This window comes from Apostichopus japonicus, chromosome 4 (assembly GCF_037975245.1).
Source record: "Apostichopus japonicus isolate 1M-3 chromosome 4, ASM3797524v1, whole genome shotgun sequence".
NCBI lineage: Eukaryota > Metazoa > Echinodermata > Holothuroidea > Aspidochirotida > Stichopodidae > Apostichopus > Apostichopus japonicus.
Window position 1 is genome coordinate 16,763,144 of NC_092564.1, and position 13,676 is coordinate 16,776,819.

At 38.9% G+C, this 13,676-nt stretch overlaps 1 protein-coding gene across 2 annotated transcripts in view; it reads left to right on the forward strand.

Moving 5' to 3' along the window:
• LOC139966621 (uncharacterized) overlaps positions 1-6,272 on the forward strand; it is a 72,008-nt gene extending 65,736 nt beyond the window's left edge. For both annotated transcript variants that reach the window (XM_071969845.1, XM_071969846.1), the window contains exon 52: positions 5,695-6,272. The gene's annotated coding sequence lies outside the window, so the exon portion shown is untranslated. The remainder of the gene's footprint in view (positions 1-5,694) is intronic.
• The last annotated feature ends 7,404 nt before the right edge of the window (positions 6,273-13,676 follow it).

Below are 13,676 nucleotides of genomic sequence, written 5' to 3' on the forward strand. Positions count from 1 at the left end.
ATTTCTATGGATATGTCCATGTTTTGGGCATTCATCCATGGTCCAACATGATACATCTATGTTCTCTATGATCTGTCCATGTTCTATGGATATGTCCATGTTTTGTTGATTCATCCATGGTCCAACATGATACATTTATGTTCTCTATGATCTGTCCATGTTCTATGGATATGTCCATGTTTTGTGGATTCATCCATGGTCCAACATGATACATTTATGTTCTCTATGATCTGACCATGTTCTATGGATATGTCCATGTTTTGTGCATTCATCCATGGTCCAACATGATACATCTATGTTCTCTATGATCTGTCCATGTTCTATGGATATGTCCATGTTTTGTGGATTCATCCATGGTCCAACATGATACATTTATGTTCTCTATGATCTGTCCATGTTCTATTGATATGTCCATGTTTTGTGGATTCATCCATGGTCCAACATGATACATTTATGTTCTCTATGATTTATCCATGGTCTCTTAATGGCCTCCTATACATTGTTACATGGACTTCAAAATTGAATCACTATAAAAAGTACTAAAATATAACTATTAAACACATTGCATGCTGTATCATAACTATCAAATCCCCCGTAAAGTGTAATGTGACATAAATCTTTAGGTTTAAAAACAAAATTTTCTGTATAGTTCTGTATATGACTGAAATTGATATGGAAGCTGTTAAAAGTGATCATGAAGGGCTGGATGGGGAACTACATGTAACTTAAAATGTGTGTATCTGTGCACAAGTTATGACATATATAATTATGAAATTACTGATTTTTATTGACCAATTTTTGTGTCTTAGTACTGACAGGTGTTTTTTTCCAAGCTTGGCAGCCCTGTGCTCTAAAAGTGTTGGAATGTGATAATTTGCAAGATAGACGATATTAAGTTCAAGTGATGATACTATACCCTTCAATTTTGTAGGTACTAAACAAAAAGATACGGTAGATGACTTTGATGTAAATCTTTCAAGATATAAAATATTTTGTCTAGGGAATTAACATGCTTCAAGTTATAAATTCCAAACACCATATGAAAGATATTTATCCTCCACAGTATTGTACGTAACATTGTCAAACCTGTTTCCTTTTTTGATTAATGTCGTCGTTTCTACCTGATGAGTTTAGGAATGAAATGAAAACTTAATGGTTAGTTGTCACCTATATCAAAAAGTATTTTTATGACCAAATTTATGACAACCAGTTGATAATCTTGGCAATAAATAAAAAAAATTAAAGCTACATTCATGATTCATGTTTTCCACTTAAAAGTACATTGCATGTGCTCTTTTTTTGATATTTTATTTCAGCATGACCCCCCCCCCCCGCACCATATATTTTTAAGCACCACCCACAACAATTTTTCTGCATCCTATTCTCCCTAATAGTTCTATGGTCTGCTATTCTCTTTGTCGTAAGATGCAGTCGTCAAAATGATTGCCAAAGGAACTTGGAAAGTATAGATCTGTCAAATTTATTTTTCCAAATATTCACCTCGACGTCACTCTAAAGACTGATGGGGCACTTTAATTTGCTCAAAGATGAAGGTATCAGGTGGTGGTTAATTTGTACGGTGAATTTTTGAACATACTGCACTGTCTAGACAGACCGGAACTCCATATGCAGTTTAATCGGAGTTAGAATTTAGAATAAGTTATTCTTTAGTTTTAAAGTATCAGAGTATATATGTGTGAACGAACCTTGGTAGCATTTTGTACAGTAGGCGGGTTGGGGGATGCATGGGGTTGCAATAAGCAGCAGTGGGTATTAGTATATACACCTCACTGTTTTCTATATATCTTGATGTGTAAGTTGCACTTTGTTCAGCAATACAGATATTCTCATGTTTCTAGACGTTCCCCATGGTTCGTTTGTGAAGAATGACTATATACTGAATTCTGTGTAACAATGAGCTCAATATATTGACCTCTTGACCTGAAATGTCTGCTTCCAAAGCAACAAGTTGTCTGGGCCAAGTTAGCCTCTCTTTTCTGCAGCCACACATGTTCTTGTCAATGTTAAAGTGATCTTCATTTTAAACTAGATTTAGCAGTCTACAGAAAAATGAAGGATTGCCTCACCAATATATTCCTTTTCATATATTCAAAAATCTGAGATGGAATTATGTAGTGAGATGGTTGTTTTTTCTAGTCTCTGGAAGCAACTGTTGGTGTTTTATTTCTGTCACGGCATCCACTTGATCATTTGAAATTAAATAAAAGCACCCGCTGTTTTCCAGACACATTTGCATATAGTACGATTATGATGATCATGTGGAATATTTCTAGCTGTCAATTTTATTGAATCTTTCTGTTGCTGAGTAAAGCAAATGACCTCTATTATTACTAAATTTCAGACCTAAAATTTCAGATCTAAAATTTTTATAAAAAAAAAAAATACAGTCCCACAATAAGATGCTTTAACACAGCAAGGTTTTATGTCATGGAATTTTACCGTCATGAGGTAGATACATGTTCAGTATTACTTGAGTAAACTCGTCTCATTTCCAATTTACATCAAGGTTTGGTGGGTTCCAAGGATCATATTTACCTAAGAAATGTGCCAGGGGTCATAGAAAGAAAGCCCAGTCTTTGTAAGTGCCCTTGCTTGCCGCACAGTTATAAAGCCATTCAAATTTGGTTTCTTAATCATACAGCAGGAAATCCCATGCAACCCGGAAATTCCTCTGTTGGAAACATGTGAGTTATTAAACTGGGAGCACAAGTCAAGTTTAATTGATTTGAATGATCCTTTCAAGATCAAAAAACAAGTAGCCGTAATATCTTTCAAGGGAGGAAAAAGACGTATTGTATATTTGTACTTTTTCAGCAAAATACAACATGTACAATCTTATCAAAGCAGTTACCTGGGACGGGTTCAATTAGATTCCTTGGATCCTAGTCAAGGGCTGGTGTAGCCAGAAATAGAAAAAATATGGCGGGCAGGGGGAAGGGGGCAGGGGGAGGGTTAAAGTGAACCGAGTGCAGACAGCGTGAAAAAGTTGACTTTCTGTTGCTTGCAAGTAACGTTTTCTTTGTGTCGCTACAAAATGCCGACAGTAATGAAACGTGATACCTTGTTATCTTTAGCTGGACCTGAGATGTCCATCGCTGCTATGTACACTGTGTTGTGAGTATTGACCGCAGCTGTATGTATTGACTGTACACTAGTGTCTACTTACCAATGGTAGCAAGCTGTGTGTGTGTATTTTCTGGGATCCATAGGGGTGTCTAACACTTCTGTTACACCTCATTCGGGTTCTCAACTAGGTCAGATTACCGGCATTAGACGTTTCTTTTTGCGCGAGTCTTCACACCCTGCAAAATCTTGTGTTTAGAGCTACTTTTTAAAGGGCTAAATTATAATCCAAATGTGCCTCAGATTTTTTTCTTTCAATGGGAGGATTCTCACACCCCCTAGAATGGAGTCTGCTACAATGACACTACTGCAGCACCCCTTCTTTTATTGAAACCTTCATTGGTCCCATGGCCCTTCCACAAAAGTTCAGCCCCCTACCTGGAAACAGTCCGGCAAATTTTTATTCCCCCCCCCCCCTTGCACAGGTCTGAAAATTTGAAATCCTGGGCATGCAACTGTTGCAAGTATATGGCATTGCACTTGTTACAGGCTGCCGTTTTCTTCAAGCTTACTCCAGTACACAGACTGATATTTTTGTTCTACTATGAATACCTCGAAATCCTATACATACATACATACATACATACATATATGTCAGCAAAAGACAACTTATTTTAGAGCTTAATATGATCCCGCAAGCACGGTTCACAGCGAATCCCATTTCAAGTGAAGTTTAGCCTCTCTGAAAATGTTGGAAGGCAAACGACCTTGTTTCTGAGCGTACCGTTACAAGTAGATACTGTGGATTTTTGTTTGTTTCATGAAACACCATAGGGGGCTTCGGAGGCCATTACATAGAAGGTTTACCAAATCAAAGAAGGTTATCAAATTGAATTACAGAATGTGAGTTTGTGGAACGAAAAACCTAGTTTAGACCAGGTGTTTATTAGTACATAATTTACTGTGGAATCATAGGCCTTTGGTTGATTGGTTCATAGAACACCATAGGGGGCATAAATGCCCCTTTAAGCTATGTATTTGTCATGCACAAGGTTGACTGTGAAAGAGACCATCAGATCGAGGTTATGTGCATCTGCATGTTATCATCTCTTCAAACAGTCTTCCCAGTAGCGGAATTACCTCTGTGGGAACGGTACGGCTGGTTTGGTGTCATCCTAAGTTCATTGAAGAAAAAAGAGTTCTACATAAGAGCTATGGGATATATTGGTATGCTTATGACAGATCTACATAGATTGCTTTCATATCTGGGTAGTGCCTCTCCCTTTGTTGGTTTCGATGACAAGAGAAACTATGCAGTCAGCAGTCGATGCCCCATATCGAGTAGAAGAGTCCTATTGTCTTTGGTGTCAAAGGTCATCTGAGGTGTGTGACTCCCAGCTTGTAAACCATGATATCCCTGTGCATATGGTGTACTCATGTACCCTGGTGGGGCTGAGCTGAGATACCATATAATTTCTTTGAATTCCTGCTTAATTAAGCAATTACATTGAATAATGTGTACACAGAGGCAAGTGACCTCAGGGTCCACAATGCAATGGACCCCAAGGCTAAGGGTTCTCAAAGTCAAGGGGCCTCTGTGATCTCTAGCAGGCAATACATCTAAGGTTGTGCCAGCAAACCTTATTTAGTATGGATGGGAGGGGTGGGGGGGGGGCTCAGATGGTGCTCTAGGGCTCCATGTGATGAAAAGCCGACACTTCTGGGAATTAAGAAATCATGCAACAAGCTAGCAACTGTTTATGGATGGATATTATACATAAAATTGTGGTATACATTATACAACTCAATTTGCATGCATTTGATATCTATGACTGAATTGGAAGCAGCAGCCCATACCGTTTGTCACAACTCACAAGTCTTGTTAATATAGATACAGTAGGGACCATCATCTTCATAACTGATATGATACAGATTTTTGTGACAAAAAACAAACTCTTCCATATAGCTGTCATATTTTAAGTTTTTGATGTCATAGTACCAGTAGGACTGAGTTGAAACAATTTTTTCTTAATCTTTTCTTTGTTCTGTTCTGTTCATTACAGAAGATAAGCATGACGGTGTTAACAAATAGAGACAAACGAAAAGGCTTGACACATGTGACTCGACACTCATGTCATATAGCTTGCTCAACTTGTCTTCGACAGTGTAGTGTGACATTGTGTGGAGGGAACATAAAATACCTGTGATATCTCTCCTACTAAACAGGAACAAAAATTCTGATCAGTTTTGGGGGGAAGTTGATCATTACAGAATATCTCTATCAAACAAAAGCAAAAAAAAGACAAATATCAATGCTGATGATGGCTGGGGTTGGTGCACAAATTACGACCCAATACAAGATATAACTTTTAAAAGTATTTGTTTCTTTCCATCTGAGCGCTATACATGCACAGCAATCCTCCCCCCCCCCCCTCCAGTTCCTCCATTTTTACAAACCTTTGCTCAGGGCTGGATTTAGCTTGTGGGGGGCCTGGGCCCCGCCGTAAATCCGGCACTGCATTTGCTCCTCCCTTCTCTTTCTATTGTTTTTGTTTCCTTTTCTTTGTTTCCTTTTCTTATTCTTTGTTCTCATCTCTCTCTTACCCTCAGAGTCATCAGTTCCAAATTCAAAGTTGAGTTGACTACCACTTATGAGGATTATAAGAACTATCTTCCAACATTTGGGAAGACTGAGGAGGAGATGAAAGAATTCACATTGAAGTCTACATCAGAGGACAAAAGTCCCTTTTTCTGTCAGTTTTCGTCCAAATGTTGAAAGAAGAATCGCCAAAGCAGTTTTATTTTAATTTTATTCTTTTTTTTGTTTTTTATTGGTTCATTTCTGTCGGTATTCCTTAATTCTTCAAACAAATTCTTCCACGTTCGATGTCTTAGCCAATCAACAGCGAAAAAAAAAAAAAATTATAGGATGATTCTTTGTCATTACCTATTGCTTTCTAAATTAGGTAGTAGATGCTTGGGAGAGGGGGGGAGGGGAAGCATTTCAGAAGGTAAGGCACAATCTCTAGAGCCACTTTGTTTTGATATTACGTTAGAATTGTGCGACTTTTGATAGCATTTATAGATCATTACAACCAAGAAATTACAAACTTGAAAAAATCATTGCTGTACTTGTTCACCAAAGTGGTGCAGATTTGAAATAAATGTAAAGATTTGGAAAAAAAAAAGTAAGTTTTTGTTGTTGTTGCAGTATGGTGTTTTATTTGCTCAGTAGATCCAGGCTTTTTCACTTGTATCCAGGAGCATTGTCACTTTTTATGTATGCATAACGCAGGCCTGCCAATGCCTTTTTACCCCCTCGCACCCCACCCCACCCACACCCCCTTGCAACCCCACCCCAAGGTGTAAACCTTGAGATTTCCAGGAGAGAACCTGGATATTTTACATTAATGTGCTGAAGTCAACATTGTTTACCATTCAAACAAGTTATTTCTTGGGCAATATTGAATTCCTTGGCACATTTCTTTCACATTTTCAAAAGTTCTACTTGCAGTTGTGATATGAGAAATATCCACAACTTCATGTACGTATGATTTGCTTAGTTTTAACAGATCTTGAACTACTGGAAATTTTTGTTTCAGCCACATCTCCCACCCACCCCCCCACACACACCTGCCCCTTCCCCGATTCTGTTACGGCTAAGTCAGGAACTCCTCTAACCACACACACATTGTTTCATAGCGAAAATTCTATGCCTTGCTTCATTTTGATGAAAAATTTTTTTCAGTAAAAAATAAAATAAACAGGCCTTTAAGAAACTGCAGATGTCTAATGGTCTGTGAAAAATAAAGAAAAATGCCTTTAAAGATAGATATAAATCCACAAAGTACAGGACTGAAGTGTATGTTACCTTGTCTCTCTCCCCCCCCCCCCCCCTTTTACCTAGGATGCAGATTTAGTCATAACACCATTTTATAATTCTTTTTTTTTTTTAATTTATAGCCTAGCTTTATCCTTAGGGATTGACCCTGCAAATGTCAGCCTGCAAAAATAATAACCATAATGGTGATAAATCCCAACAGAAACAAGCCCCAGGGATAATAACAGACAAAGCATTTGTTTGGCAAGTTTCACTGAATAGACCAAGTTTTCTTTACAGGCAGTATTGTGTATAAAGCCACTGTCGTCTGTATATACATTGCAGACGAAATTACCCTACCAGGAGGTGGTGTTATTTCTCGAAATGGGTATCGTTTTGGGCACCTTACTTTCTTAATATAAATGCATCATTGGACGGCCTATTCCCTCGTTAAGGTTACTGAATCGGTTTGATTTCCATAACCTTCCATAACCTTTGCATAGAGGACCTCAGGCCAGGTCACCAGTTTCAAATGTCTGAATAAGAAATATCAGAATTGAATCTAGAAATATATAGCATTGGAAACAGGGGCGTATCCAGGATTTTCCAATAGGGGGGGCGCCAGGCATGAATGATCGTCGTCCTGGGGGATGGGTCTAAGGGGAGGGGTGTACAATTTTTGCTTTCAAAGAAGGGCTGAAATGCAAAATGGTGTCATATGCATGGGCGGCGATCCGTACTTCCGAGTGGGGGGGGATATGACCTTGTTGACTATCTAAGCGTAGCGCCACCATGAGTTGGCGCGAAGCGTACAAGAAAATTTTGGGATTAACAAACCCTCTAGATGGCCGGAAACGGCACTTCCCGAGGTTTCCAAGCGGCATATACCCAACTTTAAAATAGGGATGTCATGTCCGAAATATCTCATAATCAGGATCCAAAATACTTTTTTTTTTAAATTTCGGGTGTTATTTTGGGAAAATTGCCCCTGTCAGTCTTGTTTCAGGCGCAACGTTAGAATGTTCAAGAGCTCTGTTATATTATTCGATGAAGAAAATGGCCTCATGCAGGCTATTATAGGCCTATACACATGCAATACACAATTACACATAGTTACATTCCTAGGTACCGATTGCTAGGGCATCCAGGTGAAACGTGTATTAAGCATTACCCTGGTTACATGAGATTCTCAGCTGTTCGAGGGAACATGTACGTGTGTAGGCCTACTATAGGGCCTATATGAATACTATGAGGGTGCATATATGTACTATATCAATACCGTGGGCGCAATAATACATTTTGTTGTTATAGGGCCAATGAAGCCTACAGTCAACTATTTTTGCTTTATAAAGACGCTTTATTTGAAAAGATCGCACTGCGTTTATGGTAGGCGAGAAATGAAGCTAAAAAAGAGCCGTACATTAACGAAGATGCATAAATGTAGGCATGAAAATATTCTTATCCCTGGCATTTGGTGGGGGGGGGGGATATGGTGCATTACATCCCCTCCACCCATTTTCATGGGGGGATATATCCCCCCTCCACCCAGGATCGCCGCCCATGGCCATATGTGATCCATTTTTCGACCTTAATAATAAGCAATATTTCCAGTAAATATGGACACAAAATGCACAATTTAGTATGGCTGGCATGTCATTTAGTGTTTATAGTGATAATACAAACACAATTACCATCTATGTTTCTAAAACTATTATGCCGCCGAACTTGGCCAGAACCTTTTTTTGGCAAACAAAAAATAAAGCATGGGGGGGGGGGGGGGGTTGAGCGATCACCGACATCTCACATAAAGGTCGTCATCAATTTTTTTTTTTTTTTTTGCTAAACTTTTTTTTTTTTGGTGACGGCCAATAGGGCCCTGGATACGCCCCTGTTGGAAAAGCGTAAACCATTTACGGTCTGTAATATCATATTTAGAAAATAACAATTTCAATTGAAAGATTACCATACAGTAACTTTTATCGTTCTTTCTTTCTTGAATTTCGACTATTTATACCAAATTTTGACTTATCATCTCATGATGTCGACAGTTCATACGAAAAGTATTTACTTTTTATCTCTAAATTTCGACAATTTACTCCAACATTTTGTGACTATATCAATTTCAACGTATTAAAGGTTGTGCTGCGCAAATGTGTTGAGCGGCACAATGCTTTGAAACGCCGGATTGTGTTTTGGAAACATACTGACTTAACGATGATGTAATAAGATGGCACAAACGGCGTACCATATGTCACTGTCAAGGTTCAATCTTCGACCTCTCATGACCCTAAAGGACCTTTGACCAATGCAAAACAAACATCTGGTCCCGATTCGGGACATCCACATGTCAACTACTCCTCTCTTTTATACCTCGGTCGTCTTTACAGAGACAATTGAGTAATTTACATTGACCTGCAACGTGACGGCTGATCGGTCTAGTGTACGCTCTACTATTGACTAAATAGCTCGTTATATGACCTCCGCTATCAATGTTTTGGCTGAGGAACTGTCCTGGTTCAGGAAACTAATCATAAAGACAGTTGAAGAGTTTCCCTGTAGTGAAACAATAGGAACAAAAAGAGAGGCTGACCAAGGGCGGCGGAAGCACTTTTAATCTGGGGGGGGGGGGGCACCGACATCAAAGGGCACTTTGCAGAAATTCGATTGGACTGATGCAGCCTTATATTTAGTACCCTTTATAACTCTTATTGTATTATCTTATTTGCGTATACACATCACTCCATCAACGCCCCTACCCCAGCGACGTAGCCAGGAATTTGAAAGGGGGGGGGAGCACTTTTTGCGATTGATATGGATTTTCAAAGTTGTAGGCACGACTATCTGAGCGGAGCGCCACCATCGGTTGGCGCGGAGCGTACAAGAAAATTTTTGGTTTTACAAACCCCCCAGATGGCCGGAAACGGCCCTTCCCGAGTGTTCATTCTGGTTCCCGGGCCTCTTGCTAACTTTTAAACCCCCAAAACAAACGAGTTAAAATAGTACGTAATTCAATACTACATAATGTATTTAAAATTAGCAAGGTACATGTACAGAGTAGTCTTACTTTTCAACTTCTGATACTTCTAAATACAAAGATAGGCCAGAAATGTATTTGATACAACTTTAGCCAGTAATTGTCTTTGATACAACTGTAGCTAGTAAATGTTTAAGTTGGCTTATAAGAGAAGGCGAGAGCTATCCGACGATTGCCATCTGATGCAAATTTCTCAACTGTTTTCTCAACTGAAATATTATCTGCGTTAACGGGTTCTTAACTAGATGTTAAAAAACTGACAAGATCGGATCCTAGTCTTTTTCGGCGGGTAGAGTGTTGAATGAAATGGCACGCTATAGAAATGACAGCCTAGATGACAGAAGAATAGGTCACCTAATTTAGCCATATTCTTGCTACGTTCATTTCAATAGTTTTTCCTGTCTAGACTCTTAAACTCGTCCAGCAAGCCTATGGATTTGAATTATGGGTGTTTAAAAAAAAAAGATAACTTGGCCCAAAAAAAGTGTAGGCCCGGGCCTACAGTGCTACATACTGGCTATGCCCCTGATCATATGATATGATATCATCAGCAGATTTTGTTTCCTGTTTAAATTCTTTCACATGTTCTTTTACATAATATATCAGAAGACAAACATAGTGCTCATTTACAATTTTTCCAGTAGGATGATTCTTGTTTATTGTCCAATGTCTGGACTTTAATACATTTGAGGAACTTAACTGATGGACAATATAAACTTTCATATTTTGTAATATAGCCAGATATGCAGTGGCCTAAAAACAAATATCGTTATTGCAGTGTATTAGTAGTGTAATAATTATTTATAGGAAGTGCATATCACGTACGATTGCTAGCTTAGCTTCATAACATGCTGTTCGTGCAACAACTTAGGACGAATCATAGAAAGGATGAGAACGAACGTTGTCGACGTTGTTGTGCATACGGTTCGTGACATTCCATAGAGTGAGGTTAGGTAGGCAATATGTATTTTATTACGCAGTGGCCAACTGTAGGCTTGTAATAGGCTATAGGCTAAATTTAGTTAATTGCATATGCCAAACTTAGTAAGTAGTTGAATCAGTAGGCGTGAATGTTACTACGATTATAATCGAGTTAACGGAGCTGACGAGTATTCAAGATCAAAAGAGCACTGACAAAATACCATGCAAAAAAAAAGGACAGTTTTTAAACATTTTTTTCGACACTGAAAGGGGGGAGCGGTCGCTCCCCTGCTCCCCCCTGGCTACGTCCCTGCCCTACCCCCCTTCAAGGAAAATATGCATACTAGCACTGCAATATCCAATGTGCAAATTGGGAAACAAAGAACAAGTTTTCTTTTGAGACAAAATGAGGTGAAATCATGCTAGTTGCTAATGTAGGAATCTTCCGAATTAGAGTTTATTTCTTGTTAATATGTTAACAAATTTTTTCCATTCGAAATAGCTTTGAGTTTGACCCACAGAAATTCACTAAAAGTTAGGGGGGTAGCCAGGATTTGCAAATTTTATTCACGACTATCTGAGCGGAGCGCCACCATCGGTTGGCGCGGAGCGTACAAGAAATTTTTGGTTTTACAAACCCCTCAGATGGCCGGAAACGGCCCTTCCCGAGTGTTCATTCTGGTTCCCTGGCCTCTTGCTAACTTGAGACACCTCAATTTTTATGTAGAAAAAAGGGCACATTTTTAACCTGAGGAAAAGTGGGGGGGGGCACGTGCCCCCTGTGCCCCCCCGGTTCCGCCGCCCTTGAGGCTGACAATATAATATCTTATGAAATTTATATTTCCACGTCATCGAAACAACGCGTCTTGGCTGCAATTGGTCCGTAGCAACACGTCAAGTTTGAAATACATCTAAAAGATACATTTCGATTCATTATACACTGAATTTCATCAAAACGTCGGTAGCTCAAACTATGTTCCTTTTTAGTAGTACGTTAATGATCGATGCGTTGCAAATTTCAAATGGCCAAAACAATGCAGTTTATTGGCTTGACTAGCCAAGACTCATTTCAAATTGATGATGATTGAATTGAATCAGTAAAAACTATCATTGTAAATTCCCTGCCACCTTATTATCATCAGTTAGTAGGCCCAATGGTAAGGATATATCCTATATCGAAAATGCGTTTCATCAATAAAAGAACACACTTCCGCACTTTATATTCTTCACAAACAAGAACATTTTATCTAGCGACGGTGCGGATAATTGGGTTAATCCCCAAATTATTTTTTTTGCATATCAATGAATATTCATACTAATATGAAAGAAAAGTGCGTGGGTGACTCAATTGTTGTAATTGTGCGGGATCATTTCTTATTAGTGCTAGATTTCTCAACTGTTTTCTTAAAAAAAAAATTAACGCTTGTGCTTTTTACGGCTTGATCATCAAATACATTTTTTGTTATTAATAATAATTGTGTAGATTAATTGTAGTTGGTAAAACTGGTTGACAACTGACGGTCAAGGGTAAATATGAACCAGTGACATGAAAATAAAAATGGAATATATCTTTGACGGTCATTAGTGTCATTAAACCACACGATATGTAGACAAATTGGTGACACAAATTCTAAAATTGGACAGGTTTAGGCTCGGGGTCAAAGGTCAATTGAGGTCAAAAGAAAAAATTGCCTTAATTGTGCGACAAAAGTTCGTCGCGAACTACTCCTAGCCCGTAAGTCCGATCAACTTCGAATTTGGTGGGTAAGGGCCTGACCATGCATACTCGTGCCTGCGAATTGATGAAAGGTCAGAAAACCTTAAAATTGGGTTTGGGCCAGTTTCTGCTTGTCAACATGAAGGAAAAAGTCAATAAACCACACGATATGTAGAGAGTGATCGGACAAAGTTTAAAATAGGACGGGCGTTGTCAAAGGTCAACTGAGGTCAAAAGTCAAAATGGTCTAAGTTGTGCGAAAAAGTGTTTCGCAAACTACTACTATAGACAGTAAGTCCGATCAAGTTCAAACTTGGTGGGTAGGTGCCTGGTAATTTATTGTAAACTCGTGCCTGGGTGATTGGTGACGTCAAAGGTCAAATACCCCAAATCTGTGTTTAGCCATGTTCTGCTTGTCAGTATGTTGCAAAAGAAAATCCTTAAACCACAAGATATATAGAGAATAATTGGATACTTTTTAAAATAATACTTATGTATATTTTAAGAATGGAGGACAATGTAGGTCCATTCCGTCATAGAAGAGACGAGATCCGCAACTCCATGGCAAGTTTTTGAAATTGAAGATCGTCCTCTACTGACCTTAGATATGTACGAAACACCTCATTTCACCCCCATACCCCACCCGTAGACTTTCGTGAAAAAAAATCATTTCTGTCAAGCCGTTGATCATCTTACTGAACAAGTTTGACAAACATTTAAGGCCTTTTGTGTTGTTATTCTGGCAGGCTATGAGTTACTGAAATATCGTTATCTAAAGAAACCTGTTACAGAGGTTTTTACAAATATAAATACTGTCTTTCCGTTATCAATTGACCAATAGCAGTACAGGCCTTGATGCTCCCCGAATATGTACTTTGGAACCACTGAATCTGCCCGACAACCCCTCAATAACATCTCTGTGATGGTAGTCAGTCTGTCAGTGGCGGGGCGTCCATACAGTCAGGGGGCGAATGCCCCCCCCCCCCTGGCGGACTCAAATGGACTGCTGGCGCCCTTTTCAGCTCTTTACCACTTTTTAATTATTCGCGATTATTGACTTTTTGCGCTCTCATCTACATATTGACATTTTTCACATTTTG